We start from the raw sequence: 10,788 nt of genomic DNA, 5'->3' as shown, positions 1-10,788 counted from the left end.
CTTCAGGGTCCCCCGACACGGACCCCGTGTTTCGCCCGAAGGCTGCGTCGGGAGGGACAGTCTATAATTTCAACAAAAGCTAAAAGAAGAACAAAACGTCAGTATTAGAGGTAATGGACCAATTTAAGGGTACAGAGTGTATATAATACCGCCGAGACACGTACCTTAAAGTCAGCTGAGGAATTCACACAGCTCAAAATGGCAAGGAGGGCGGGCGGCTAGACTAAACTCAGCGTTTTTAAAAGGATCTGTTTTGGCGCGTTTTCTACCACCAATCAGAGGAACGAATCAGCTAACCAATCAGGGCTGGACAACCTGCACGCTACAAAATGAGTGATGTCATACTACGCTAACTAATGTAGGGAAACACATAGATGAGAAGGTTTCTTTGGAAATGCATACAGAGGAACACGGAGAAAAAATATGTATACGGAGAAAAAATATTATGTATACGGAGAAAAAATATTTATAAATATTTTTGTTATTACACAAATTAATATAGAGAGAGCATGCAAATGAAAAAATAAAAAATAAAAATGAAAAAATGAAAAAATATGAAAAATATGAAAAAATATTGCCAATCAAAAAATTATTTATAGAAAGTGATTATGAAGAAATTCTGCCACTCCATCTCATACAGAGGAAAATTATGTGGTAAAATTATAAGAAATACTTATAAGCAGTATTTATAAGAAATATTGCCACTCAATCTCGTTATTTAATCCTGCCGGATGTAGGCTATTAAGAATAAAAATCCATTTCTGCTCTCTGCGGATAAGCATATCAGAAAAGTTTCCTCCCCGACTAGGAGGATGAAGCAGATCAATAACCAAAAACTTTAAGTCATCTTCAGAGTGCCCTGCTGTTTGCCAATGAGCGACAAGGGGAGCCGTGTCACGGCCAGTGCGAATATTGGACCGGTGCTCGATAATACGAGTGCGTATTTGTCTGGTGGTTTTGCCCACATATAATTTTGGGCAGGGGCACAAGATCACGTAGATTACTCCTCGTGAATGACAGCTGGAAGAAAATTTCAAAACAAATTTTCTGTGTGTAATCGGATGTTCAAAGTTATCGGTGGAGAGGACTAAAGGACATACTGAGCATTGTCCGCAGGATTGATGGCCAGAAAAAATATCTGGAGTGGTATTGAGATTAGGTTGAAAATGCGAGTGTACAAGCATGTTTCTCAAATTTTTACCGCGGCAAAAAGAAAAACGTAATGGATAATTAAAGACCTCATGCAGAGATAATAATGACCAATGACGCTTTAAAATAGAGGTAATAGTGTACACATGAGTGGAGAACGGCAAAATACAGTTAATACATGAATCCTCTGTACGGGTTTGTGGAAGGAAAAGAAAATCTCGGTTTACATATAGTGCTCTTTTAAAGGCTTTACGGAGTACCCGGTGAGGGTACCCCCTTTCCTTGAACCGGAGGATCATCTGCTTAGCTTGTATTGTAAAGTCATCCTTAGATGAACAGAGGCGTCGAAGCCGTAATAGCTGTCCGGCTGGAATGTTCATTTTTAAAGGAGTGGGATGGTGACTTTCAAATTGTAACAAAGTATTGCGGTCTGTGCTTTTGCGATAAATAGACGTACTAAATATCCCTTCATTTAGCTGTATCTGTACATCTAAAAATGAAATGGTGACAGGATCAATGCAATGGTTAAATTTTAAATGAGGATTGCTCTGATTAAGCCAGTCCAAAAAATAATAAAACTGTATGTCTGTCCCTGTCCAAATCAAAAAAATGTCGTCTATATAACGATACCATGCACTAATGAATTGAAAAAATGGAGAAATGTATACTACTTCTTCCTCAAACTTGCTGACATACAGGCATGCTAAACTGGGGGCCATGGTGGCCCCCATGGCAGTGCCTTTAACTTGTTGGTATAAGGTTTGCTGGAATTGAAAATAATTTCTGGTTAAAGCCAATCGTGTTGGCTTTAACCAATCGTGTACACTCGCATTTTCAACCTAATCTCAATACCACTCCAGATATTTTTTCTGGCCATCAATCCTGCGGACAATGCTCAGTATGTCCTTTAGTCCTCTCCACCGATAACTTTGAACATCCGATTACACACAGAAAATTTGTTTTGAAATTTTCTTCCAGCTGTCATTCACGAGGAGTAATCTACGTGATCTTGTGCCCCTGCCCAAAATTATATGTGGGCAAAACCACCAGACAAATACGCACTCGTATTATCGAGCACCGGTCCAATATTCGCACTGGCCGTGACACGGCTCCCCTTGTCGCTCATTGGCAAACAGCAGGGCACTCTGAAGATGACTTAAAGTTTTTGGTTATTGATCTGCTTCATCCTCCTAGTCGGGGAGGAAACTTTTCTGATATGCTTATCCGCAGAGAGCAGAAATGGATTTTTATTCTTAATAGCCTACATCCGGCAGGATTAAATAACGAGATTGAGTGGCAATATTTCTTATAAATACTGCTTATAAGTATTTCTTATAATTTTACCACATAATTTTCCTCTGTATGAGATGGAGTGGCAGAATTTCTTCATAATCACTTTCTATAAATAATTTTTTGATTGGCAATATTTTTTCATATTTTTCATATTTTTTCATTTTTTCATTTTTATTTTTTATTTTTTCATTTGCATGCTCTCTCTATATTAATTTGTGTAATAACAAAAATATTTATAAATATTTTTTCTCCGTATACATAATATTTTTTCTCCGTATACATATTTTTTCTCCGTGTTCCTCTGTATGCATTTCCAAAGAAACCTTCTCATCTATGTGTTTCCCTACATTAGTTAGCGTAGTATGACATCACTCATTTTGTAGCGTGCAGGTTGTCCAGCCCTGATTGGTTAGCTGATTCGTTCCTCTGATTGGTGGTAGAAAACGCGCCAAAACAGATCCTTTTAAAAACGCTGAGTTTAGTCTAGCCGCCCGCCCTCCTTGCCATTTTGAGCTGTGTGAATTCCTCAGCTGACTTTAAGGTACGTGTCTCGGCGGTATTATATACACTCTGTACCCTTAAATTGGTCCATTACCTCTAATACTGACGTTTTGTTCTTCTTTTAGCTTTTGTTGAAATTATAGACTGTCCCTCCCGACGCAGCCTTCGGGCGAAACACGGGGTCCGTGTCGGGGGACCCTGAAGCAGTCATTTATCTATGCATTATTTGAAATCAGGAGTGGCTCCTTGAAATATTTAAAATTATAAATAAAGAATGTTGAATATGAAATTATTGGACCTAGAGTCTTCTTGCACTCCTTAGTGGATTTTGCTACGAATTGTGGAGTGCAGCACTGCTCCTTCTTTATATTTAGATTATTAAATCAACCATACAACATCCTCAGCTACAATTAGCTAAGTTGACGTTTGACAATAACTATTTTGCATTTGAGGGACAATTCTATTTGCAAGTTCATGAGGTAGTAGTGGGTGCCAGCCTGGCAGCAGATACTGACAATTTATATGTGGTTCATTTTGGAGAGGCTTTTCTTAGCACCTCTTACTGGTGCAATAGTAGAGGAATGTGTAAGAGATATATTGAGGATGTTTTTATACTGTGGCATTGGGCTGAGCAGGAATTTAAAAGTGTTTTGGTATCTCTCCTCCTAGCTGTTTAAATTCAAGGGCAGAGATCTAGGGCCATCTAGTGGAGACTCAAGGGGTCTCGACTCGCTACATGCACATAAACTTGTTTTTCTGTGCGCTGACTTTACTGTCTGCCTATTTCTTGGTTTGCGTGCTTTCTTTAACTCCCGATGCAGTGCAATACCATTAGTTTACTACATCAGGAGTTTAAACATTTAGCTTGTGCATGGGGAACGTGTGCACTGAATTTCAGCGCATGGTTTTACCGCTCAGCTTTTTGCATCAGCCCCAAAATTAGGAGGCTGCAGATGGCCCAGAATTTGGAAGCCCAATTCCTGATTGTTGCGAGAGCTCCATTGACTTCCCTTTCAAGCATGCATTAATTTGAATTCTTAATGTTAGCATTTAAAGCTTAAACAATAGAAATATCAACTGACACAGCACAATTATCTCTCTCTTATTCAGAGATCATGACCATCATATAGGGCATTGTCATTTTGTGTAAAAGCGCATTCCAAACTATGCTAGTATTTAATCATAGGTCATTGTTATTTTTTGAATTTTTTTGCAATTGTGCTTATATATGAAATGTGCCGCTGTGTCAGAGATCGCATGCCGGCAGTCAGCTGGCGCGCGCAACTTACTTCAGCCCCAGGGCTGAAGTAAGTTTTGAAATAAAAATAAAAGTCATCAAAGGTAGGGGGAAAGGGCGAGGGAGGTAGGGGAATGGAAGGTGGGGTGGTGGGGTAGGGAACAGGGGAAGGTAGCGCGGCTTGGAGTGGGCTTGGCAAGCGCAAGATGCACAATTGTGCACCCCCTTGCGTGTGCCAACTCCGGATTTTATAACATGCTCGCACCTGCGCACGCATGTTATAAAATCAGGCGTACATGTGAGCGCGCGCTTCTTTTAAAATCTACCCCATATTCTTTTTAGGCACATCAAATTGTACTTCATGCATGTAAGTACAACCTATGCATTAACAGGTGAATTTTCAAAGGAGTTACGTGTATAAATGCAACATAGTAATATAGTATATATTTATTATTTAGCCATTTTATATCCCATTGATCCAAGTGAAGATCACAACGGTTTACATCATGACATGAATATTATAGGTAGCCAATTACATTCATGTGATGTGTTCATATATCATACATTTTAGCGATAGACACGTAGCAATTTTCAAAAGAAACTTACCCAAGTTAAGTGGGTATTCAATGGTATATATTGTAGCAATTTTCAAAAGGCCACTTACATGGGTAAAGTGCATTTTCATGTGTAAAACCCAGATTTAAGTGTATAAATGCTTTTGAAAATCAGGCCCATAAAATTCAGTTTTTATGCATGCAAAGTGTCATTTGCACAAATAAACTACCAAAATAATGAAACAAAAATAATGAGCCATAAAAATCCAATGAAACGAATGAACAAAGCAAACCAAAAATGTTTTATGGACATATCTCTAGAAATCAATGTTTTTTGTTATTACCCCCCAAAACTTGGAATATTCTCCTGAAGGATGTTTGAATGATTAAACATTTTTAGGTTTCTTTCAAAACTACAATAAATCTTGGCTATTTTAATGGAAGTAGACGTGTGAGGTGAGGTGTCTGAAAGGGATGTGACTGGAAAGACCATTCACAATCTGCTGTTTGTATTCAGATTTTGTGAAGTTTTTGTTTATGTTGCTCTGATATTATCATTAGGCTCTATCCGTTTTATGTTATTACTATGATTTGGTTTTATTGTTGTACTATTGTAAACCACTTTGAGTGCTTTGTTTAGCGAGGAAGCAGTTTAAAAATTGAAATGAACTACCTTAATGCCTAGGTATTAAAAATGTTTGAACCATTTTCCAGCTAAATTCATTAAACTGAGATGTATGCATTATTTGGGCAGATATGCTCTTTTTTGTATAAAGAAATTAATTTTGGGGGCAAATCTGAAAGCATCTCAGACTCTCTGTCCAGAAACAGCGAATCCCAGAACAACTCCTCCAATCCTGTCCGTTCTGTTACGAGCGCGCACGGGCGCGGTCGTCTCGGGCGGGTGGTGAGCCCTTGGGCCACGGCAGGACCCCAGGAGGAGCCCAAGGCCACACCGTGGGAGGTGAGCTGAGCAGGCATGGTGAGCCAGGCAGGCAGGAACCGAAGCAGGGAGTCCGACCCTCAGCCGGACCTGCATGCCCATGGTAGCCAACACGGGGAAGTTGACTAATGAACGGTCCTCCGACTGTTCCCGGCCCTTTCGGACCCGCCGCAGGGAACGGCAATGGGCAGCAGGCCGGACAGAGGCGAGGGCAGACAGAGTCCTTAAACAGAAGACATCAAACGGGGCAGAAGCAGGCTGAAGCAAGACGGAGACATCAGGTCAAGGGCTGAAGCGAGACACAGGAAAGGCCCAGGCGAGCAGGAACTCCGATGCTGGGATACTCACATCCGAAGCCCCCTCGGCTGGCAGAAGCTCAAGAGCCCGTGGGACGAATCCCTCCTGTTGGCCACTCCAGGGCCCAACAGGACAGAAGGCTCAGGAACCAGGTCAAGGCAGAGACAGGTAGACATCCGGACAAGGGCTGAAGCAGACACTGAAGACAAGGCTGGACGGGAACATAGCACTGTCCATCAGGGCGCCCTACTCAGCCCGCCCGTGGGACTGAGTCGCGGACCACCCTGTCCCAGACGCGCCCTACACAGCCTAGGAAGGCTGGTCGCGGACCACGCTGAGAAGGAGGGCGCGGGGAAGACCCAGGCGAACAGGAACTCCGATGCTGGGATACTCACATCCGAAGCCCTTTCGGCTGGCAGGAACAGGAGCAGACAACAGGCACACGTCAAGGCAGACATCAGGAAACATGGAGGACCTGGACCGGCAAGGTTACAGACAACTGTAATGCACAATCCGAAGCCGAAGACAAGCAGGAGTCGGAGTCACGGACCGGAGTCAAGGCAGGCTGAAGACAAGCAGGAGTCGGAGTCACGGACCAGAGTCAAGGCAGGCTGAAGACAAGCAGGAGTCAGCGTCACGGATCAGAGTCAAGGCAGGCTGAAGACAAGCAGGAGTCGGAGTCACGGACCAGAGTCAAGGCAGGCTGAAGACAAGCAGGAGTCGGAGTCACGGACCAGAGTCAAGGCAGGCTGAAGACAAGCAGGAGTCGGAGTCACGGACCGGAGTCAAGGCAGGCTGAAGACAAACAGGAGTCAGAGTCACGGACCGGCGTCAAGGCAGGCTGACGACAAGCAGGAGTCAGCGTCACGGAGGACCTGGATCGGGAGAGGCCACAGGCAACTGTGTAACCCAATCCGAAGGCCGAGACACAGTGAACAGAAAGTCCTTAAATACTGGAGGTAGAAGGCAACTCCCTGGGAGGAGCTTGCCAGGACCGCCCACCGCTGGTCCTATAACTAGGGTAGAGAGCTGCGGGCCAGCCCCTAGGGAAGGGCGTCGCCCAACAGGAAGTCCAAACACTGAGGCTGCAAGCCACCGGCATGCCTCAGGAGCGGCTAGGCCTCTCAGGCCCTGGAGCAAGTCCTGGATGATGCGCAGGCGAGGCCCTGGCTTCAGAGCGGCCTCTGGAGGAAGGTAAGAGACCTCCTGTAGCGCAGCAGCAGGGGGGATCGCAACACGTTCTCACGCGAGCTTCTTTCCACCATGTCTTCATAAACACGTTTAACATCATCCATTCCTCTGTTCCTCTGGCTCTACCTGCCTTTCCACTGTTTTGCTTTCTGCTGACAATTCATCCACTAACTCCTTTTCGTTGTTCTCGAAAGATGAACTCATTAATCTGCTTCTGAAGCCCGTTTCCCCCACACCAGTCCTGCTTATTAACTTTTACTCCTTCTAAACTTTCCATCGTTAATTTCTTGCCTTCTTTGGTATCTTCCCTTCTAGTTTCAGAGTAGCACTTATTAGTTGTATTCTGAAGAAGCCATCCCTTGACCTTTTCGTCCTTGCCAAATATCACCCTGTCTCATTACTTCCTTTTCTGTGCTGTGTGTAGGCAGTTGTCAGACTTTCTTCTATCTCCCTATGCTTTTGATCCCTCCCAATCTGCTTTTCATCCTGATTTGAGTACCTTTCAAGATCCTGTCTATCTGGCTTTTCTGTACTTCTTCTCACTCTCTCTTCAGTCCTTGACACAGTGAATCAATATCCTCTTCCTGCCCGGGCTTCTGGTCTGGCCTTCCGTTCCTTCTCTCTAACCAATTCTTCAGCCTTTTTGTAAATAAATGCCTCATCTGATACCCTGTCCTTAATGATTGGTGATCCTCCAGGGTCTGTCCCTTGCTCTTTTCTACTTATCCTCATGGCCTTGGTTCTTTCATTCCTCCCCCCCCAGTCTTCGTAGTACTATTTTAAAGATGATATGCAAATTTATATTGCATTTTCTTCCTTATCTCCTTCTGTCTCTTCTTGTTTGACTTCCTGCCTCTCCTCCATATCATTCTGACATGTATGTATATATATTCATGTATATATATATATATATATATATATATATACATGTATGTATATATATATTCTGATATGGATATGTATATCCATATCACATTTGACTACTGTAACTCCTTACTAATTGGATTTCCTCTCTCAGCCCTCAAACCTCTACAAATTTTACAGAACTCAGCTGCCAGAGTCCTAACTGGTTCAAAAAGAAGCGAACACATCACACCAATTCTATCAGCACTTCATTGGCTACCCATCAAAGCACGGATTGCTTATAAATCAATGACTATTATCCACAAAATCTTAAATAATGATAATCAAGGTCTCAACTCACTAAACATAATCCTTCAAAAGCCTGCAAGAAACTTACGATCCAACAACTCTGGATACCTATACATTCCCCCTGTCAAGGAGGCACATCTAACAACCACAAGAGAAAGAGCCTTCTCAATTGCCTCACCCATAATGTGGAACACATTACCGAAGTTCTTACGAATTCAACATGATCTAAAAACATTCAAAAAAGACTTAAAAACATTATTATTCTGCAGGTTCCTCACTGACTTTCAACCATCTAATCATACTGTTAACTGATCCCCCATTTACTTACCCTTAATCTCATCCCTCTCCTCCCTACCTACTTCCCCTCCTCCTCTACCCTTTATCCCTTTCGGGACATGTTATCCTTTTTGCTAAGACTGTTCAATGGTTATAATGTCGCTATACTTATACACATTATGTTAAGAATCTATTCACTTTTCTTACTAATGCCCAATAACAAGGTATTGTAAACCGTTATGATGGCTCAACCGAATAACGGTATATAAAACTCTTCAAATAAATAAATAAATTCTGGCTGCATTTTTCACAGACTTGTTGAATGTGTCTAAAATGAAGACAATCGTTTTTACTCTGCAAATCCTCACCTTCTTTCCCACTTCTTGGATTTGTTTCTATTAAACCTACTCCCCTTCATTTTTATGACTGCAATAAATCTGGGTATTATTTCTGGCTCTGCTTTATCCTTTACTGATCATATTTCCAAGCTTTGAACTTCACTTTAGTTAACAATGTTATTGCATATGTAAAATCCACACCTGACTTTCAATTCTTGCTGCTCACTCTTGTAAGCTTTTTTCTTTTTTTATCTCTAAGCTCAGCTTACTGTCTTGTCTTCCTGACTCTTTCCTCTGCCTGCTCCAGGGTCATCAAAATCTTCTCTATCAGCTTCCTCACTATTCCATGCCAAACCTCTCATTAACTTGCATTGCTTTCCAAATAAATACTGTTGCAAATTCAAGATCCTTGTTTTTTTCTTCTACAGTTTTACAGTTGTTGGCAAGCCACCGTGACCACCCACAAGAATTCTTCATATCCAGCACAGTCTTTTTTGTCTTTCTCCTTAATATCTGTAAATATATCTCCTTTATATCTGTAAATTTGTTAATGTTTATACCCAATTATTTAACACAGTTCCTCGTAATTTCTCTCTCTCCTAGCTCTTCACTACCTTTCTCCTTCCCGCATCTTCTGCGCTTGCTGTCACCTGGCCCTTCCTCTCCTCTTTCCATTCCTGCTCCACCTCCCCCCTCCCTGTTTTTGTAATTTCTCCTTCTCGCTTTCCAAAGTTGATTGTGAACTGGCATGATATGTCCTATGAATGTCGGTATATTTTAAAAGCATTTAAATAAATAAATAAATAAATAAAGTGCACCTGGCTTTCCAGAAAGCATTTGACAAAGTCCCTTATGAGCGACTTATAGGAAATTAAAAAGCCATGGGATATGGGGCAGTGGCCTATTATGGATTGCAAAATGGTTAAAAGATAGAAAACAGAGAGTAGGCCTAAATGTTAAATTTTCCCACTAGAGAAATGTGGATACTGGAGTGCCCCAGGGATCTGTTCTGGGCCCGATGCTTTTTTAATATATTTATAAACAATCTGGAAATGGGAACAAGTGAGGGGATCAAATTTGCTGATGACAAAAAATTATTCAAAGTTGTTCAATCACAAGAGGAATGTGAGAAATTGCAAGAGGACCTTGCAAAACTGGGAGATTGGGCATGCAAATGGAAAATGATATTTAAAGTGCAAAGTGATGCACTTAGGGAAGAGTAACCCAAATTATAGCTGAACAATGCAAGGTTACACATTAGGAGTCACCACTCAGGAAAAGGATCTAGGCGTCATCATTGATAATACTTTGAAATCCTCTGCTCAGTGTTCAGTGGCAGCCAAGAAAGCAAACAGAATGCTCGTGATTATTAGGAAAGGAATGGAGAATGAAACAGAGTCAGGGAGTCAGGTCAATCAAACTGGCTGGAACTGTTCTGGTTTTGTCCCATCACATTCATAGATTTGTAATTTTGATTTTCTTAGGGAAATGAATGGGAAAGTCAGATCTACAAATCTTTGCATACAGTGGAACAAAAGCAGACTCATGCGAGCCTGTTCAGGTGACCCGTGATGGCGGGACAGAGGAGGTGGCAATCCTGCCATCGGCCAACAGAAGCGAAGGAGACAAGACTGGAAACCGCCAGGAGAACTAAATTCCCAAATAAACTAAAATAAAGGAGGTGGGGAAGACGAGGGGGCAGGAGCAGGCCACAAACTCTGCTCTCACTCGTCTGCACCGCCGCTGGGAGCTGTAGTCCTCCTGTCCACAGTCCCGGGCTGTCGGAATCGCAGTGCTCATGCGCAGGCCGCTGGGACTACAACTCCCGAGGAGGAGTGCGGCCGCCGCCGCCGCCGC

The sequence above is a fragment of the Rhinatrema bivittatum genome, chromosome 10 (genome assembly GCF_901001135.1).
Source record: "Rhinatrema bivittatum chromosome 10, aRhiBiv1.1, whole genome shotgun sequence".
NCBI classification, from domain to species: Eukaryota; Metazoa; Chordata; class Amphibia; order Gymnophiona; family Rhinatrematidae; genus Rhinatrema; species Rhinatrema bivittatum.
The sequence above is the reverse complement of the archived record's forward strand: the minus strand, read 5'-3'. Positions refer to the sequence as shown.